We start from the raw sequence: 21534 nt of genomic DNA on the forward strand, positions 1-21534 counted from the left end.
CAATCACTTAGGTCTCTTGAATTCAGGAACTGCAGTAATGCACGTATCGTTTTCTGGACTTGTGACACTCGTGGCCATGGTTCATGCAAATGTGCCACTGTGAATGACCTTAAATGCAGATGATTTAATGTGGCGTGGAGTAGAAGGCGCTGGTCATCATTTAGTGAGGAAAGATGTAAAGTATAGATGTTTGACAGACTCCACGCGGCCGTAACTATGGCGCGAAGGTGTGTCACTCATCCCAGTGAGGTACGAATACGTGTTTGTGAATGGCACACCAAGCCACAAGGGACACAATAGCGTTGCATCGAAGCGTGAGTAACACTGTGGTAACTGGAACTAAATGAATGTGAACCACAATTATGAGCCGCCGATTCCGTTTAGAGGCACCCCACGCGAACTTGTAGATTACTGATCACTGTAGTGCCCACAGAAACAGTTTGTGTGTACGTGCATGTGTGTGTAGTTTTTTTTTTTTAAATCCTTCTCTCTCTCACCTATCGCATCCCCTTGCCCCTCCCCCAGTACAGGGTAGCCAACCGGAGATAATCTCTGGTTAACCTCCCTGTCTTTCCTTTGCCTTTCTCTCTCTCTCTCTCTCTGATCACTGTTTAAGGTGGCAGACAGCGAACAATCCTTGTCATGTCATCGTGGTGTCGTTGTGAGCGTGGCGTCGTCTTCGTTGCCATCGTATCGTCGTTCTACCATTCACTCTTTCGTTAAGTATCTGTTATCTTCGTTAAGCGTACACACACACACACACACACACACACACACACACACACACACACACACACACACACACACACACGCACACGCACACGCACACGCACACACACACACACACACACACACACACAGAGAGAGAGAGAGAGACATTGCTGCACGCGTACTGTAAACACGCAAACAAGGAAAAAGGAAGGAAACAGGTGTGTCATGTTTTACGTGTCATGCCTAAATCGAAGCTTGATGAACGAGCAAAGAAGATTGGCCCGTCTCCTGATTCATCACTGCTGTTCGAAGGTAGACAAACGAATAAGTATGTTCATTTTCACTACAAACGTGCACTTTGGCCAATCCGTGCACCTCTGTACTCGAATCATTTGACCCCCGAGGAGTACCGCAACCGGTGGGATCGAAAAGCTCCGGTTAAATAGAGCCCGTTACTTCCGGACCATGCGTATACTGAACGCAGCTTTTTCGAACGCCTGAATTGCTTCTAAATGCGGCAGTCAAAACTGCAATACGCTGAAATGATAAGGCTTTACGACTCGAAAGTACACAGTGGGCTACGAGTGAGACGTCCGTATGGAGAGATGCTTAATAATTTGACCACCTGGGATTCTTTAACGTGGACCTAAATTTAATGGAAGGAGCATTTCCGCGTTCCGCCTTTACCGGAACGCGGGCAGCGCATCCGGGAATCGAACCGCAGAACGCATAGCCACTGAGCCCGACGGTGGACAGTGCGCTGCATGCAAGCAAACGGGACATCTGCAACGCATTTCTACAGTATACACAGGGCGTAACTCTCGAGCGCATGACAACGAATGATCAAATGTAAAACGTGCAGAGCAGTCGCAGGCGAACACACACAAAAAAAGAGCAAAAAATACAAATAAAAGGAACAACAAGCCCTAGAACGCTGCAAGAGAGTTCTCCAGCAAAACAGCGGTAGCCGCGAAGACAAATTGCGTTTGCTAGACCCCGCCTTGCCTTTCTGTATATAGTTCAAACCATTTTTCCCCTTCCCTTCGTTTCCCTCGCATAGGAGCACGCCGCAACATTTCGGGCTCTAAAGTCTCCGTTTCAGTCAGCGCGCGTGCGGCCGAGCCAGGAGCAAACAAATGATGATAAGGAATCAAAACGAGCCACTCCGAACCAAGTCAAGGACGATGGGAAAATGGCACGCACGCAAGCAAGCAAACAAGGATGCATGCACACACACAAGCACGCACAGACGCGCCAACGCATGCACACCGGGGAACGGATGACAGGGACAAATTGGACGACAGCAAATTGCAATACGCCTCGGGGATGCAAATGTGAAGTGCGCGCAACCGAGAGAGAGAGAGAGAGAGAGCACTCGCAAAGGCGAAGACAGGGAGCATTGTGGAAAGATGGACGACCGCAGTCACCAGCGCCGTGAGAGAGCCTCCGCAGGATGATAATAACAAAGAGGAAGAGAGAAAAGCACGTCGTGCCCCTTCGTAGAAAAAAAAATAATGAAAACCACACGCACGCTCGCGCGAAACGCGCACGTTCTGTCCGCAATAGAAGCGCCGGGTCTCCGTAACTGTACGAGAAGAGCGAAGTCACGGTGGCCCCACCACCAAACACCATCGGCGCTCAGCGCGCTCCCACCACCCAGAGCGAGCGGCCAGCGCGTACGCGCCACAAAAACGCCGCTGAGCGCGCGCACTGCTGCGTGCGGTGGTCCATCGTTCATGCGCCGGCGCCCGGTTGAAAGCGAATCCCTCGTGGCTTTCTTTTTCTTCCTCCACGCAGGTGGTCGCATCATGGGAGCCGCCGCCGCCGATGTCGTCGCCGACGTCTCGCGAACGGAGCGCGCGACTCCAGCAACTGCTTCCACCGAAGCCCGCCGACGACCAAAGAAGGAGGATCCATCTTTGCCGCGATCCTCGGCGTACATCCTCTGTGCGGGCTATTCTGAAAGCAAGAGGACGTCGGGGGAAGGGGCAGGGATTATACGTGCGCAGCTCGCGTGGGTTGTCACTGCGCCGATGAAATGAGCTCTGATGGATCGGTTTAATTTACTCGCGCTCGCCATAACCCGTCCTGTTCCGGCGCGGTGCGCCTCTCTTTTCTGCGCGCGGTATGAGACGGGCATACGCGTCTTATCCGGCGTCAGGGTATATAGCATGCATGCTCTGAGGTATCTGCAACATGTACCACAGAGAAGTTTGCCAGCTGATCAGAGTGTTGTGGCGGAGAAACCCTGACTGCGCTGCTGCCTCGCGAAGACAAAGACGCAGCATTGTATAACTTGAGGTATGCAGAGGCGAAGGGAATCTAAGAAACCTGCGACGTTGTCCACATTTTAAAGCGTTGGAGCCAATGAGATGCGTCGCTCACGTATTTCTCACACGGTGGTGAGACAGCGCTTCGCTGCAGACGACATCAAACTTCGTTTCGATTGATTTATGAGTGCGCGCGCGCGCGCGCGCGTGTGTGTGTGTGTGTGTGTGTGTGTGTGTGTGTGTGTGTGTGTGTGTGTGTGTGTGTGTGTGTGTGTGTGTGTGTGTGTGTGTGTGTGTGTGTGTGTGTGTGTGCGTGCGTGCGTGCGTGCGTGCGTGCGTGCGTGCGTGCGTGCGTGCGTGCGTGCGTGCGTGCGTGCGTGCGTGCGTGCGTGCGCGCGGAACCACACACGAGGTGTGTGAGGTGTGCACCACACATCTCATGTGTAGTGCACACCTCGAACATATCGAGTGAACGGTAGAACGACGATACGCGCCTGTGTCTGTGTCATTCACAGTATACAGAGCAGCGTTCTATAGGTGTCTGGCCTGGCAAACCTCATCAAATGTCCATCAAATGATATATCTCTCTATTCGCACAATAAGCATCTCCGTCAGGTTATTCCAAGCATTCGCCAATGCTATTACGCACTAGTAAATAGGCTGTCACGGCGTAAGTGCGATAAGCACCAGGCACTGCGCGTCGTCCGCCCATCAGCCTTCGCTCGAACCCCATGCTCCCCGAGACGAGACGTCGCGCCAGTCCCGCCGCCGAGACAGACGGGTGCAGGTGGCCACAGCGGTCTTCTCGTCATTCTCATCGGTTTCGGGAATCCGTCTGGTGTGCGGCGTGGCGCAGTGCCGCACTACACCACGCGTTGTCCCGTCGTCCATGGCATTTCCCAGCCGGACGCTCCTCCGCTCCGTCTGCTATGGGAAGGGAAACTTTTCTTTGTTCTCCCCATCTGGCTTCGAACAGCTCCCGCATTGGCCGGGCATAATAATCCAGGGAAGAGTCGTCTGCGGCATTCGGGCTTCGTCCATGGATGGCGGCAGCTGCGCCGGCATGCCTGGAACACGAACTGTCTTGCCAAGTTGCGTGCACCGCGCTGCAACACGACCCCGCCTTCATCTCCGCGATTAAATGCAGTGACTAAACATTTGAGGAGGAAAAAAACTCGCGCTCGCCTTTGCAGGCGAAGTTGTTACTGCAATACTCTCACTCTCGACTGTCGGCGCCTGCCGACGACGCCGCTAACCCAGAGCGAGATATACGAAAGCTATGACGACCGAGCAACCACGGTTAGGGGTCACGGAGTGACGCGATGACTGAAAGCCGTATGTATTTTCTCCCGACTGGACGAGTCTGTTGTTGCCGCCCCGCGGCGCACACTGCACGGAACATGTCTGAGCGCCGGCGTCTTCTGGTAACGCGGGATTCGGCGGAGGATTGAAGCGCTGCCGGTCTCGGCGAGGCTGACAGGCGCCGTGCCCCAATCTGACGCGGGCTTAGACCCTAGGCGCCTTCGCCGGGTTCGCGCCACCGCCCGGGCCGGGATCCCAATCTGATTTAGCTGGCCCGCCAGCGGCGCTGAGCCCGTACAGCCCGTTTTCTCCAGTTGCTATGCTCTCAATACACTGCGCGAAGAGAAAAACAACAACAACACAACCGTCTTTAAAGGGCCTTAGAGCGCTGCGGCGCCACGGAGGGGTTCAATGTTCCTGGAATGAAGATGACTGCCGCGGAATTTCTGCATAACACCCGTTCGGCCAAAAGCTCCCGGCGGGTACAAGCGTGGGAATGGAGCATTGTTCTTGTGAACGTCTTTTCGTATCCACGTTCTTGCGCAAACGCTGTTAAGTGTGTTTTGGCTGGAGAATGAAAGCGAGAGCGCCTTCTTTTCTTGATGTTTGCGTCCGATTCGATACTGCGATAATATCTGAACGTTTTCGCCAGTCTGCCCGTTTTATGCGCTTGAAGGAAGAGTTCAGTGGCGCAACGCTTGACACTTGCATATAGATAATTTTTCGGGGTGAACAACATTTAGAACTGCTTTTGAGAGAACTGACCCTCCTTCTCCTGTGGTTCACGTTCCATGTCCAAAGGATCAGTTTGTGTGTAAAATCCCTGTATAGCGTCCGGATTAACGTCGCGTAAAGTGATCTTTATCTTTTTATTCTTCCGTTGCCTCTGCGCTGATGTGCATTTTGCATTAGAGGCAAATTTATGACTTAACGTTAATTTCACGTGCATTCAAACTGAGACACAGCAAGCAGAAATATTGATGACGAGCAAAAAACTTTAGCCTCTATTTAAAGGCACTTTCATAGGTCCCCAGCGTCCAATCTTCTGCCACAGATCGATATATGGGACCGCATTCCACTTCATTCAGGACTTAATAACGCTAATGCATTCCGGTTACCACATTCGTGATTGCCGAAATAATCCGAGCGCATGTTCTCGCCAAGAATCCCGACTATATACGACGCCGGGTTTCTGGTCGTTGCACAAGCAAGATTCGAGTATAAACGCGATCCAAGCTCCGTGGTCACAAAGCCGATTAGCCATGTGTCAAAAGTGCGTTCCACTTCCAAATACTCGCTGAGCCGTTCCTGCACAAGGTGCTCACTCCAGGAAGGAGGAGGAAAGAAAGAGAGAAGGCAGGGATGAAGCTTTCGTTCATACTGGCGTCCCTAACTCACTGTGTACAGTTTGAAAGAAATTATAGGGAAAATGGTCAGAAACCATTGCGGAATGTGTGTCAGAGCCAAGCGATAGGCAGACCTGCTGAGATATTCTGTTGAGGACGCTTAGCACGATCTGTGAATGATATATGAGGTGTGTGAAACTTACGACGCGCTGCCACCCTGATTCGGTCTGCGTTACAAACCTTATTAAGAGCTGCACAGTGCGAAATAAACATGGACACGAGCTAAAGTTGCACAAACTTCGGCTTGGAGAGCACCGCAGCTCGTAATTAAATGCCGTTGCATTAAAACAGCAGGCAACGAGATGACAAAGTTCTTTCGTGTCTTTCGTGTCACTGGCCGATCGCGCGCCTTCGCTAATAATACGTCTAGCAGCAGAGCTCATATTCACTAAGACGTTCTTACAACGACACTGTTCGTAAACGAAAATTCTAGCCGATCGCGACATTGGATGTACTATTAGCAAAAGGGGGCTAATGGCAAAGAACGCTTACGAACGAAATGCTTTTCTAATGCGGCCCTAGGATTGGTTGATATTTTCCGTTACGGACAATTCTATAACGCAAGAGCTTTTCCTGAATACGGGCTCACAAGACGAGTTCAGTAGGCCTGCAGCAGGATTCCCAAGCGCTCGCTGCGATTGGCCGGCAGCCTTTGTTAATGATACATCGTGCATGAGGATTGGCCGGAATTCGCTCTTCTGAACAATTGTGGCGTAAGAGGCTTTTGTGAGTACGGTCCCCAAAATACGTTTGATTCCCATAGCAATTCCCTCGAGGCGTATACCAAAATTCTAGCCGATCGCGACATTGGATGTACTATTAGCAAAAGGGGGCTAATGGCAAAGAACGCTTACGAACGAAATGCTTTTCTAATGCGGCCCTAGGATTGGTTGATATTTTCCGTTACGGACAATTCTATAACGCAAGAGCTTTTCCTGAATACGGGCTCACAAGACGAGTTCAGTAGGCCTGCAGCAGGATTCCCAAGCGCTCGCTGCGATTGGCCGGCAGCCTTTGTTAATGATACATCGTGCATGAGGATTGGCCGGAATTCGCTCTTCTGAACAATTGTGGCGTAAGAGGCTTTTGTGAGTACGGTCCCCAAAATACGTTTGATTCCCATAGCAATTCCCTCGAGGCGTATACCACTGGTATACACGCTCGCAGATTTGGTGCAACTTCAACGCGTGCGATTCACTGCTCCCGCTGCTTTCTGGCATACGATGTAATGTACTGAGGCCCGATTTAGCGAGCCACGGCGACTCGCACACCGAAACGCCGCGAGCGAATTCACGCCGCGTGCCGGCAATGTATTTTTATTTCACGCCACCGCGAGGAACGCTGCAGCTCCCGGAGACGGCGAGGCCGACGACAGTCCTTGGCCCTTTTCCACGAAATACTTGCCCCGACAGAAAACAAAGTTCTATTTATATAAAGAAGAGTGTCCCTCGACTTAGCGGCGTAGTCGCATTTCTTAGCTCCCGGCGCGAAACCTCGGAAACGGCGGAAAGCCCGGGAATCGGGAAGACAAACCGCAGAGCGGGGACGAGCGTCGTATGCGTGTGTGTATGTGGGCTCGCGACCTTCGCACAGGCCGCGAACGCGCGCCTGGAAGCGATTCACGCCAGCGCGTTATGTAAAGTTTGTCACGAGCTGACAGGAACGTATTCCTGGCGCGCGGGCCGGCGCAGTGCTCGACCTATCGACGCCAGCGGTCTGTCTCCCGCTCGCGTAGCTATAGAGCGTTTACTGCGAACCACACGTGGTAGGCATAAAGCTGCACGTGTCTCACTGTCCCGGCGTCGTCGTATATAACGGTGCCGAAGGAGAGCGTGTCATCGGCTGGGCGATGACTTTCTTTCGACAGTTTAGCTGGCTTCCGCCCCGACTGTTAAAAGACTTCGTGTTGCGTAACGGGCAAGCAAGGAGGAGGAGCACTGGAAATGAGGCGGACTTTCGGCATATTTACCATTCACGTGGTAGGCATAAAGCTGCACGTGTCTCACTGTCCCGGCGTCGTCGTATGTAACGGTGCCGAAGAAGAGCGTGTCATCGGCTGGGCGATGACTTTCTTTCGACAGTTCAGCTGGCTTCCGCCCCGACTGTTAAAAGACTTCGTGTTGCGTAACAGGCAAGCAAGGAGGAGGAGCACAGGAAATGAGGCGGACTTTCGGCATATTTACCATTCCCTTGGTGTTGACATCACTTCCCTCTCTGATAATTGTCCCCCCTCTCCCTTTGTTTTTACGCTATTATTAGAGGTGTTCGAAAAAGCGAAGTTTCCGAATCGTGCGCGGAATAGTTTCACATTTCTGAGTAAAGTGAAATGTAAAGCTTTGTGCATACAGTACTGGTAAAATATATATAAAAATTATCTGCATCATTTGATGCATGTGATGCCGTTCGGAATTGGAAGCCCCGTCCACCAAGGAGCTTCCAATTGAGAATAAACTGAAACGTGATCGTATACTGGCGCACCCTCACAAGGAGAACATCACATGTACAGTGAAACACAGGAAAAGCACGCCACCAGATGCACGTAGAGTGCTATGTTCGTTAAAGTAGCCGAGCGCTATACTACAGCCCCGCACATAGCTAAGGGACGCAAGCATTATTCGAATAATAAATGGCTTTGCCTAAATCCAGGAAACGAATTCGTAAGCTTCCTCAAGGCGATCGACGCATCCTTATTGAACGACCGGAGATTATTGAGCAGAAGTTAGCCATAAAACAAGCGCAGCTCAGCAGCTGCAGGTCCAAATTCACAAAGCTTTTCGTTCCTAAGTGCTCTGCACCATTGGTCGACCGCCTTTGCTAATATGTCGAGTGTTACTATTGGCTAGAATCTGCTCTTACGAAAAAGTTCTAGCGTAAGAACTTTTTTGTGAATGCGGGCCCTTGTGCATCTGCGCGTGCAACCGCGGCTACCCCGCAGCAGGATCACTCGGTATAGAGTCTCCATTATCTGTCTTAATTTCTCCTTGCATGCTACAATAAGTCTGGATTATCCCTACATTAGAAGAGAAACAAATATTCGACCACTTCGAGTAATAATCGACCAGAACGAATCGACCCCAAATAGAATAACAAAGATTACTTGATTCGTCTTCGAAATTTTTAATACTTACACCCCCTAGTTATACGATGGTGCGTTCAGACAAATACGTTTATTGACTCTCGCAGTTGCTCTGAAGTACAAGATACATCTTCCTTCCCATCAATTCATCGTCCCAGAGAAAAAAAGAAAGAAAAGAAAGAAGGAAATTCCGTAAACAAAAGAACTGACATACCTGCCGCAACAATAACGTCGGCCGCCCATGTGCGTTCTACCCGCCCCCGTCACTTGCATAAATGAAGTCTGTTTAGCGAAAATCAGACAAAATAGCTTTAGCCATTCCGCTGCTATATCACGCCCGTGCACAAACGATTCCGTGTTTTGAGCTTTCGCAACCCACATTCTTGTGTTCCTTACTGATAACGCAAGCATTGTAAACGGGTTCCCATATGCATATTCAGTGAAGCCGTGCAGCACCTGTGCTGCTAGATCCGTGAGGTTTCGTGCTAAGCATACCCTGTCTTAATATCGTTCTGTTACACATTTTTCTTTTTTTCACGTCTGTGAACATTCACTCTTAGAAACACGACAAAGGGGAGTCACGGGCAGAGCAGAAGACTCAATCGCCCGCTAATGTTGGCACGGATCAAAAAGAGGTGTTCGCTGCGCGCGGGTTATATCTTAACTTATCTATTACGAGCGGTCATGATTCTTGACGGGAGACCGTATCAGTATGGAGCTGCTTCTTCAGACCAGACTGACCTGTCAAGTTTAAATGCACTGCTGATTTTAAAGTCATTGTACGCGCAGAGACCCTACATATGCTGGTCGTCAGTGACCCGCTAAGTCGTGCCTCTGAAAGTTCTGCTTTTTGCTTCGCCCTAAAGCTACCCCAGCGGCTATGACATCAAATTGTCCACAGACCATCAAGCTCGGTGCTCTTTAACAATGGACTCGGACACATGAATGATGACGAACGACATTATCGCCTCGTAAACGTTCTCTTCATGCGAGACACATCGACGCTCACCCGAAAGCCACGGGGAATATATGGTATACTGTCGGGGACAGTAAGCACGGGGCGCCCGGTCGAAGCTCGTTTACGTCCGACAGCCTCAAGGCCACGCACCAAGCGACGACCCCGTGGGCCGCACGTGCGTCTCAAGGCGACCCTCCCCCCCTCCACCCCCACCACCTTCTGCGATCCAGAGAGATGAGAAGAAGGCTCACACAGAAGCGAGCCCACCCGTGACACAAACAAAGGCACCTCGTTGTTTCTGCCTAACACGAACCCGCACGGCACTGCTCGGGGGTCTCAAACCCTCCTCCCTCGCCGGCGCACTGGCTGTCGAGAGTGCGCGCCAAGAGAGAGCCTCGGATCCGATGGCTGCCACAGGGGGGCATGCAGGCGTCAGCCCCACTCTGCGAGCGATGCTCGCGAAACATCTGGAAAGCTCGCAGTTAGGCCACGAAAACGGGGCCCCTCCTGACCGCGAGACGCTTTTGCGGTTTCGCCCGCGACGTGCCGTGCCGCGGCCTTTCGTGCGGTGCGGTGTTTGAGCCTAGAAAATGCCGGTGGGAGGGAGGAGGCGTGTGCGTTAGATACGGATAATCAGCGAGAGGACGGTCGAACCGCTGGCCTTCCCTGGCTGCTCTGGTTGTGCGGGAGGGGGGGACGGCTTTGAAGACAACGGCATGGGCGGACGAGCGGGGCGACGATGGCTGTGTGCGGGCTGCCAGGATGGCGCGCGCGCGTCTCGGCGTCGCCTCTTCTTCCGTGCGTGGCGTGCTTTGGACAGCGGATGCCGGGCAGGCCGCCACTGCTGTCTTGGAGGCAGGGGAGGGTGAGGCGTGGTTAGAGCCCGTATCTGCTGCTCTCTCTCGCGTCGGCGTCGTCGTCTTCGTTGTTGTCTTGTGCTTTGCGTCCTGGGGGGTCACCGGGGCCCCCGGAGAAAAAAGCGACGTGCGTGCCTTTCACTTTGACGCGCCCGCCGACAGTAGCCGGTGTTTCTTTTCTCTCCCTCTCTCTCGCTCGACCCGCGGTCGAGGCGGTGTACTGAGCGCTTCCTCTTTCGTCGAAGTGACAGCTGGTCACCACTGGTTTACCCATCCGCGGAAAGCGTCTCCATTGCGCTGTCGACCGCCATCACGAGCCCGTGGTTTTTCTTTTCCTTTTTTTCTTCTCCTTTTCGGGACATTATACTTTTCCTTCTTTTCTTTTTCTCTCACTTGCTCCTTGTCGATTTCGGTCGTTTGTTCGGCGTTTCCACGAGGCTTTGGCTACTGTGTGTCCACGGTGGCGATTGCTGCGAGGAAGAACTTGAGAAAAGCAGACATGGCTGTCATGAGGCTGTTTCTTTTCCACGAAAACGGTTCACGGCTCTTTCTCATCACAGCTGCGGTGTTGATGTTGAGGCGCGCACAGAAAGAATGGCGCTGACATCTCCTTGGGCCGAGCCATTCGGCGCGGCGACAGAAACTTGGACGCTGCCGGTAGCAATAGCGAGGACGGTTCTCGTTATCCAGAGATGCGATAAGAATGGGCTAGACGCCCTTCACGACACTCCGGATGAGAACTCGCGAGAAGGCGCTAAGTATGCTAAATACAAAGTTCGCCTGAGCACGCAGTGAGTATTTAGAGACGATTATGCTAATTCGACAGAGGACAAGGAATAGAACTCGTCATTGCTGCAAATAAAGCTCAAGAGCACTTTTTTTTTCGGGCAGCTAAACTTTTTTGAAGTCTTCAAGCGCAGCGAACCTTCTCGTTTATGTATGACTTCCACTGCGTCATTTTCACCCCGCCCTATTTATCTCTGTCCGCTTCCATAGTTTCTGTTTCTAGATTCGAACCGACTGCACGATGTACTACGTGCAGAGGCGTGAAGGCAAAGAAGATGCCGCACAAGACATAGCAGGAGAAAGGGAACGGAAGGAGAAGAAAAAAGAAAGAGGCGCCAGGGAAAGGGCCCGTCCCTAAGCATGATCCGAAACACAGGGCAAGCCGCGTAGCCCGAGGGACGCTCGTGCATCGGCCCGGAAGAGGATGCTGGCCGAGAAGTTTATTGTTTCTTCCTCCGGGCTCTTTGGCGAGGCGGCTTTCTGGAAACAAGAATCCCGCAACGAAACAAACCACGTGGGCCGTCGGGCTCGCCAGCCTGCGGCTTTTTTTTTTTTTAGTTTTGTGTTTCTTTCCTTCTTTCGCTTGTGTTTTTTTCCTCTTGAGTTCTCGCTTCCCTGGCTCCGGTCTGGCTCTGCGCCCATCAGCGAGGATGCGTCCCACCAGGCCAACGCGGCGCCGCAGGAAACAAAGGCGAGGCCGCGTAACAGTGTGAAGGAAATCGAATTCCAATCTCAGCTGACCCGTGAACTGCGGCCCGCCGCCGCTGCCTCCCTGTTCCGCACCCTTCGCTGCTTCTGACGACGGCCGCTGAAGCAGCTGCAAGCTGACTTCTCGGTGCAAGCCATGGCAGCATTTCCATTTCAGTATATATACCGTATATCAGCTCCAGTAGTTATTGTACGATACAAGGAATGGGTGAAAGGCGAGGCTCAGTGAAAGTGTGGTCAAGGGATTCGCAAGTATACCTCGCGTTATCGTGCACCCCCGAAACGATGACTAACTAAAGAACTGTTTGATTGATTAAGTGACCGATCGACCGGATTTAACATCCCGAAGCAACACATGGGATATGAGAGACACCGTAGTTTAGGCTGGGGTTCCCAAACGTGCACCCAGGGCACGCGGTGCGCGAGCGTCCTTGCATTGCGCAGCGCCAGAATGCGCGCACCACGGCCGGGAACAGAAACTGCTGGTGCGCGCTTAGCAGCAGAGTGCCACAGCCGCAGAACCACCACGGCTGGTCTGCATGCTACAGGTATATAGGTGGTGCCCGTATATAGGTTCTGTCTAAAACGCAACGTCTATGACGTGTTTCCGGCTCTCGACATCGCTTCCGCCGCTTGCAACTAGCAAAAGCCTAAGCCTTCAAGATCCGCAGCTGTTTAACCAGAGGGCGCCGCCGCCTCTGGGGCCCGCAATTTGGACACCACCTATTCTCGGGCTAGAGCTATTCGCGCGAGAGCAGGCGCCGTGGTGAAGGCGGCCGTCCAGTCACAATAAGCTCCAACGAACGAAAAACTATTTGAATTCTGTCATTTAACTGACATATTGCGGACTACGCGCGCCCGCCCTGCTCTGCAGTTTACTTCCCACGTTACGACTATATGTGTGCGGCATTCGCACGGCGATACCTGCACATTACTGGCCGTGCGGACAATTCCGACTGCGAGAAGTGTGCGAAGTAGCCGAGACAATAGAACACGCATTGTGCATTTGTACACGATATGCTGTGCAAAGACAATCACTGGTACAACACTTGCTCAAGTTTCACCAATCAACCTTTGTCTGAAGAGCTTGTGTTGGGACTTTGGCCGGACTCTCGTCGGCGCGATGTTGGAAAAACTCGAATCAAATTCTTGCACAACAGACTTTGAAGAGCCTTTGCTGTTCAAGTTCACTCACCGCCACCCTCACCCTCATCATCAACACATATCTCTCTCCCTGTCCTTCTTACTCCCGTCTCTCTTCCCCAATGCTGAGTAGCAGGCCAGCATTTTGATTCAGGCCGACCTTTCAGCTTTTCTATCAAAATATCTCTCTCTCTCTCTCTCTCTCTCTGTCTCAGATTTTATTGTGCTCTAGTTATTTAAACATAGAACCAAGATGGCAACGTATTCAAAAGATACGTTTCACAAATAAAAGGATAATAGTATTCGTGGTTCGTACGGTGTATTCCGGTGCGTCTTTTATTTTTGTGTCGTGTTTTTGTTAGAGCGATGCAGCGCAGCTTGACTTCGTTGATCGTATTTAGCCTCTGGTCTCCCTCCGCTGTGCTTCGCGATGCTCCTCGCAGAGCCTTCCTCAACGACTGTTGTATAGCGGAGAAGAAGGAGAGGCCGTTGCGAGGATTTCCTGGGAGGTGATTCCCGCGCAGGAAGTTTGTTGGGCGCGCTTCCGTTGGCAGGTGGTGGTCGTGGGTCCTGACGCGCAATCGCCGCTCCAGGAAGGAAGGGCTGGGCGGCTGCATTCTGACGCTCCTCAGTGTTTGCCCTCTCCTAAAGCTAAACCCTATACGCAGATGTGCATCAGCGAGCGTGGCGGCAAGCCAACTTCTTCCAGCGGCCTCTAGTGAGCGACAGACGAATCAACGCTGTGCAGAGAGAGAGAGAGAGAGAGGCAGCAAAGAGAGGAAAGGCAAGGAGGTCAGCCAGACAAGCGTCCGGTTTGCTACCCTACACTGGGGGTGAGGGAACTCTGTGCAGGAGGTAGGTGTACGTATATACCGTGGCGAACGCTGTTTACACCGAAAGAAGGGGTGCAAAGACAGCGTTTGAGGGCGCGTTGCGGTGTCGTTCATCCAGTGACGTATTGAGTGACTCCTCGATCAACAGCGTGTCACCACTAATGCGAGCGCCGCTGATTTCAGTTAAGCGGCATCGGGTCGCGAATCGATATTTCTATTCGCAGTCTGATAGCCACAAGCTGAAACCAGCGGTATTCGCATTAGCGCAGTCACGCTGTTGCGCGAGTACACATATTTCCATTCTAATAGCACTTCGCGGTAATATACTGCCAGGAAGGACTGTAGTATGATGGTCCTCAAAACAATCGTCCAGCGCTCTGATAGGAAGAGCGTTGGCACTTTCAACACTGAGCCCTTGCTTACTAAGAGCACGCATCGCGCTTGTCGCATGCCGCACGCTGCAGTGTGTAGAGTAGAGGCACTCAAACGCGCCGTATCCACGCAACGCGAGGCAGAACAACATCATTTGTTCGCTTTCCCACGAAACCTAAGCCCTCCCGTACAGCGAGCGAGTCGCGCGGAAACCACGATCGAGGGGGCGGCACTGAGACAAAAAAAAGTGGGGATGGTGATGCCATGGGACCCCACTGCACCCTCTCGTCTGCGAGAACTTACCACGGGAACAACACGTTCGCGAGTCTGCGAACCATGAACTCGTTCTCGCCGACGACGTTCGGCCATGCACCGACACGCTCCAGCGACGGAATCGATGATTTCAGAGGCCCGAGAGAGAGCTAGTACACCACGACGCCTTCTGTCCAACAGCTCGTACACAGCGCGCAGAGCGCAGTCACATCGTCGTGAGCTTGGCTGTCTGAAAGGTTGGAAGCAAAGGGCACAGCGGTGAAGGGAGATGGGGGGGACGGGAGGGGGGGGGGGGGGACGAAGGCTTGGAGGATCGAAGTGGGCTCGTAGGGGGCTCGAACGGGGGTCTTGGAGGAAGTACACAATACATTGTGTATGTGTGTGTGGGTGGGGGGGGGAGGCGCTGGTCGTAACCGAAAAGCCCCTTCAGAGGAGGGACTACTCTCACGCCCTACGCCCTCCGATGAGAGGAGGTCCCCCAGCCGGCTATCCTTCGGGAAATGATCAAACCAATGGCCTGAGAACGACCAGATGTCATTAGCTACGCCAAAGCTATTGAGAGGCGCCTGCCAGCGTTATGGCGCTGTCTCGAAGGGGAGCGGCCTTTATATATGTAAGCGAGGGGACAACGCATACGCTTCGTTCGGGGGCGGAAATTCGCCGAGCACGAATCATGCGAACCACGGCGGAATATGATGTCCGCGCCGCACATAATCTCGCATGCGTTATACAACAGCGGGGAGTTGATTGCATCGCGGGACGCGTTCCAATAGCGCGCGGACGGACCTTCGTCGCGCTAGGTTCCGGTTGCGCACTCAACGTCGGGAGTTAACGTACGGAATGCCACGACCTGGAGAGTGCCACCAACATCGCCCCATCCGCTCACTTTTGTTTGTCGACTTGTTCCTCTAAATTCGCTTTGTCCTCATCGGTTTTGTTGTCTGGTCGTCGTCCACAGCGTCGGGGCTCGCTGTAGACGATTTATTAACAAAAATTAACAAACAGAGATGCTGAAACAAAAATATAAGAAAGAACCAACAGATGTGACCGCAGCGCTCCTTGTGTATAAGGAACTATGCAAAAGTTTCTTGTTTTCTAAAAATACTTTAAGGATACATTACCTTTCAGAAATTTCGTGCTTGACTCCTCGCATGCCGCCGAGTCACTCGTCACCGTGCTCAGGGACCTGCGAGTATATATTCTTGCTGCAAAGGCAAACGAGCTTTTTCTTTCCTTTATGTTCTTTTTTTCTTTCTTTGTTAACCTTCACGTGCGGTATATGACAAGAGAAAATATACCGTGCATACATTATCTAACCGATTTCATAAGGAATAGCGCAAACATCACAGTTTAAATCTGGCTTTCCATAAAACATACAATACCACTATAGCAAAGATCGTAAGAGACAGAGAATATACGCGTATTTGCTAGCTGAGGTGAACATTGGAGAACACAAGATATATATGTCTCGGGACGCCGTCGACATTCGGAGCTATTCACCAGGTGTTTTAAAGCGACAGCTCTACTAACCGTGTTAATCGAGCCGAGTTTCGCCGTCACCAGCAATTTGAGCTTCATTTGACTGCAGCTGCGCCGTAGCCTTGGCAAGACATCACGTGACTCGCCGCGCCGAGCTCCGCCGCTGCCGCCGGCTTGACGCATGCGTTCTCCGCAGCCGGATCGCCGCCTGAACACGTGACTCGCCGCGCGCCTGGCTCAGAGGAGCGCCGATCTCGCCTAGTCAGTGCGAGCATGGTGCGAGCTTGGCCATGGATGCGAGCGAGGCCGGGGCATCTTCTCTGAGCGCTGCGTGGGAGTGGGAGGCTTTGAGCCGTCGTCGGCAACGGCGTCTGACCATCCTGCGAATATCGCCCGGCGACCTTCTTCACTGGAGAGGATCCCAAATGCAATATGCGTCGCACCGTCGAGATAATGTAGCGACCGCATTCGCGCCCTGTCCGTTTGTGCTTCGACGCTGCGCATGTTAGCGGCGTCTCTTTGCATGTCTATAGCACTTGCGCTTTCCCTGTGGCACAACAGGTGTCGCACCGTCGAACGATGCGTGTCTACCCAAGCCTAATCACAGTCATGTCTAGCCACCGACCTAGGCACAGCCGTCATACCTGGCTTAACGATTGTATACCTAAGTATAATAATTACAACTAAATCAAAGGTTAACCAAGTGACACCAAGGCTAAACCAAGCTTTCGCTTTGCACATCCAGGGTTAGCTGAGCTAAGCCGCAGCCAATTTTTTTGAAAAGATATATACATTTGACTGGCAAGGAAAAGCGAGGAGCAGGCTGGCAACTGCCACCGGATGGGACACCACGCCGGCCTATGCTTTTCAGAAAGGAGGGGACAGAAACACAGGAATGGAAGATAGGAATGAGGGGAGGAAAGAGGAAAGAAATAGCAAGATGACAAAGGTCAAATAATCAAGTACAACACACAGTACAAGTCACACACAGTAGGGCCGGTCACTGCAGGTTCACCAGGTGGAAAGAAATGTTTACAATTCGAAACTACGGCGCCGAGCTGATGCTCAAAAAAACATTGTGCTGTGCTATCTATAAAACTGGTGCGTATAATTTCAATGCTCTTTTCACTGTTTTCACGTGGCTCCATGCATAGACTTCTCAACTTATTAATTTCACGCACAGAGCCAGAGAACGCCGTGACCGCTGATTCGACACACTTAAATATATATATAAACTGAGAAGCAGACTGATTTATTGCCATATTATCGGTGATATACAGTAATCTTCACTAGAGGCAGCAATTTTAGTGGGGGTCAGTGGTGTCATATTGACACAAGGATGTGGGCCTTCCACGTCACATGAAGGCGCGCGCAAAGGTGGACGCCATGAAAGACAATGAAGCGCGTTGGCTGCATGCGCTCTCTTCTGGTTCGCCAATAAAAAAGACAGCATCAATTTTGTCAGCCTACGTTACATTCTTTTTTTTTTTTTTTGGATGCGCTGGGTAAATGCTACCGATCGCAGATCGAACACCGTTATAGATACACTCCCATTACGAAATCCGGTCGAGCTGACACCCGTTCACGTGCGCACAAGCTGTCGATTTCAAGGACTACCACTTGAGCCCGAGCCTAAACCTAACCGCCTCAGGAGGATGGGTACATCAGCTCCTTCTTCCTCTCTCTCAACCGCACCGACCAAGGTCGTCCTTAACTAGCCGCGAATTTCCACGTGTTTCCACTGAAACTGTTACGGGGATGCTGAGGTCGATCACTTTGAGCGCGCCGCCGACTTCAACGGCTAGACTCCAGAGCGCAAGCTACGCAACGCATATACTTTGCCCACGAAGACTATATATGCGCGGACATGGTTGGAGAACGATGAGGCGGCCCAATCATCATGAGACAAATTCCGACGACAGCTATAATCAGGACATATGCGAGCCTTCATGGCAAAGATCGAGCGATCTGAATCTCTAATTCAGGCGAGGGTACAGCAGCCGAACGAAAGCGTCGCAATGTTTGTGGAAGCCCCACATCTTTCAGTCGATGTACAGGCGTCGTGCGACACAAGCAACTCGTGAGACAGTGCATGGACGGTGTAAGCAGGCATGAAATGCTTGCGGCCTTACTGAGACAATCTTATAAACTGCTAAATGATAGCTTTCTAACTACATACATAACGGCCGAATTACAAATACAAACACGGTCCCATTTGGCGCCGCACATGCTTTATGCGGCCTTCATACTATGGGCATTTTCGTCATGAATACGAACGGTGCTCAACGACAGCACTAACTCAACTCAACAGGGCGCTAACGGTTAGGGAGAATTGCGGCGCCTTGTAAGTGCAACAGATATAGTCTCTGCGGCAAACCGATACTAAAAATGTGGAAAGAAGGCGCCGCCACATCGCATCTGTGAAAGCCGTTCGAGACGTGCGCCTGGTGTTCTGGCAAGGATCGCGACGGCCGGTCGAGAGTGACACACTCGACGCTGATGGAAAAGCAAGGAATAGCAAGAGAGAGAAAGAGAGAGAGAGGGGGGGGTATTGTCGCGGTGCGAGCGAGCGCGAGCCCTTCTCCGGGAGGCACTCAGCCTCGACCCATCTTATTCACACTGATCGCGCGGCCGAACTATACAACAGCGCGGCGCGCGAGTTAAGTGCGTCTTCGCGGCCGAGCGAGTTTACACAAGCGGGAAGCGAAGCGCGATGGGGCGAAGAGCCGATAATCAAAGCCGCGTCTTGTGCGTTGGCGCCTCTTCCGCGGGCGACCGCCGCCGCGTTCTAGAAGGACCGCGCGATGCGAGCGGCGAGATTTATGGGCCGCAGGAGGGGCCGAAGGCGCCAGAGTCGCCGTGCACACACGCACACACGCACGCCGATAGCTGCCGCTGGCGCACCGTAGAGGACGGGGGGGAGGGTGCCCACCCGCATCGGTCCATAAACGGATCTTCCTCGGGTCCTCATTAATCTCCATACACGCACTGCGCGCGCGCGCGCGCCAGCGTTCTCTGTCTTGACGACGCGCTGCAAAGTCGTCATATTGCGCGCAGGCGGCAGCGGCGGCGAGTCCAGGGATAGAAAAAAAACTACGAGGCCGCGGTGGCCCCGGGCCTTTCTTATTGTTATGGATATTAATGACGCCGATGAGAGGACGACCTTTCGCATCTCGTGTGTGTGTGGGGGGGGGGGGGGGGGGGGGTGCCGTATATACGTCCGTACGTGGCTCCCTTGCGCACTCCGGCTATACGTCGTGAGTGCGAGCGGGAGACCTATACGCGAGAAACGCGCGTCCCCAGGGGTCGTATAACGCCGCGCGACGGCTCGGATGACGCGACGCGACGCTACTTTAGCGAGGCGCCGGCGTCACCTAGGCGTTAAGCAGATTGGAGATGAACGCAAACGAGGAAGCCCGGTGCTTTCCGGCGGCCTCCGCGAAAACGTCTACCGCGGTTGAAAAATTCGTCGTCCTCCTTCGCTCGTATACGGGGGGCCCATCAGAGCGTCCTGGCTTGTCGTGTTATGGGCTCCTTATTACATAGTACGGCCATAATGCTCTCCGGAGACGCGTCCTGAATGGATGGCGAGAAGGGTGAGTTTGCGTACTATATTAAGGTAGCCGTAAATGCACGCGATGCAGCACATTTGGAGGACTCGAAGGCCACGGCTCGATGCGTTTTCATCAAGCCGTCGTGCCAAGAGAATCGAGTTCGTGTGACATAATCGAAAGGCGAAAGGTATCCCAAAGTGCCAAAGGCGGGAGCGATCGCTCACTATCGTTAGTAAGCGTTCTACTGAAACCACGGCAATAAAGCGCGAAAGCACACGTGATAGAGAACTTACGAAAGTAACAAAATACTACACGATAAAAGGCATTGATACAATCTATACACATATACCTCATATCTATATCATTGTGCCTTCAGCAAGATGTCTCAGCCGATGTCTCAGATGTCTCAGTCATTTTTCGCACTCTTGAAATTCTACCCTTAACTTGCACATTTCAACTGAAACTATGTCTTATATTGTATAGAAGTAGAAACAGTGACATTCCAACTGAGTTACTTCCCTCAACGCAACTTTTCAATACAAATAACACGCGGTTTTCTGGAAATAATAATCTCTTGCTTCCTAAAGTCAACACTAACTACGGTAAAATGACAGCCTTCTTTTCCGCAATTTCATTTTGGAATTCACTGCCATCGAATATTAAATCATGCTCTTCATTACACTGTTTCCAGCGGCTTCTAAAACAGTTCTTATTAACAACATACCTTACCTGATTATTCGACAAGTGTACATACGTTTATATGTGTGTCTATATATAGGTATGTATCTATGTATGCGTGTGTGTACACATTTATTACTGTGTAGCCACGTTTCATTATCTTTCTCGATTTATGTTGATGGATTATCAGCCGTTTGTAAATTAATTTTGTTGCACTGTTGGATTGCGCACTTTTGTTCATAATCATTATACTTCTATTCAATTACTGTAATGATAGTACCTTCATGTGTATTTCAAGATGGAATTATTTTTGCTAATTTTTGTGTAATCTTCAACTACCCAATGTTTCAGTAATTACTTCTAATATGTTGATTGTATTTTCACGCTGTTCTTACCCTCGTTGCTAATCCTATATTACATATTTTGTACATGTTGTAACAGGAGGTCCCCCTGACAGTTTTTACTTTGGGACCTCCTTCTGTATTACATTTTCTTTGTAATTGTATTGTCTAATAAATATCAAATATCAGTAATAAAAAAAAAAGCAGCGCTTGTGCGCGTCTTTTATTGTGCCGTTCATTGCTTTCTTGCAATGGAGTTCTCAGGGTGGGAAAATCGCGCAGCACTTCACGCAAGGTATTCCGACGACTTCGATCGCATAACTTACTCACTATGAGTTGTGAGAAGAAAATATTTACCTATATTCGTGTGTATTCTACGCAACAGACGGACGACGTTAAGAAATATGCCGCCTATTTAAATGTAATGTACACATTTCGCCCCTTCGACACGAACAACAAAGTATTCATCATCATCATTACCATCATCATCATCATCCTTAGCAACATCATAAATTTGTACCACCATCATCAATTTTCTCAGCACTGATTCCTATTTATCATTTCGCTCTTGTTAGACGAGTGTGTCATGCTTGCAAATTTCCCGAATCTCGTTTTGCCGACCCCGGCGGCACTCGCTCGTGCGTCGACCGCGGCCTGCTATTTTGACCCGACGATAAGAAAAGCGAGACCTGCTGCAAATACGTGGAAGGCGTGGACAACTCCAAGCATGTCGCCACGGCTAGCTAGTGGCACGCGGGCGCGCCGCCCCGTCTCGGCAGAGCCGCAG

At 51.6% G+C, this 21534-nt stretch overlaps 1 long non-coding RNA gene across 3 annotated transcripts in view; it reads right to left on the minus strand.

Annotated features, from left to right (window-relative positions):
* The window catches only part of LOC126521974 (uncharacterized), a 155254-nt gene extending 139192 nt beyond the window's left edge, over positions 1-16062 (minus strand). For all 3 annotated transcript variants that reach the window (XR_011894911.1, XR_007597324.3, XR_008610407.1), the window contains exon 1: positions 15817-16062. This is a non-coding gene — a long non-coding RNA (uncharacterized lncRNA). The remainder of the gene's footprint in view (positions 1-15816) is intronic.
* Positions 16063-21534: the final 5472 nt, after the last annotated feature.

The sequence above is a fragment of the Dermacentor andersoni genome, chromosome 6 (genome assembly GCF_023375885.2).
Source record: "Dermacentor andersoni chromosome 6, qqDerAnde1_hic_scaffold, whole genome shotgun sequence".
NCBI lineage: Eukaryota > Metazoa > Arthropoda > Arachnida > Ixodida > Ixodidae > Dermacentor > Dermacentor andersoni.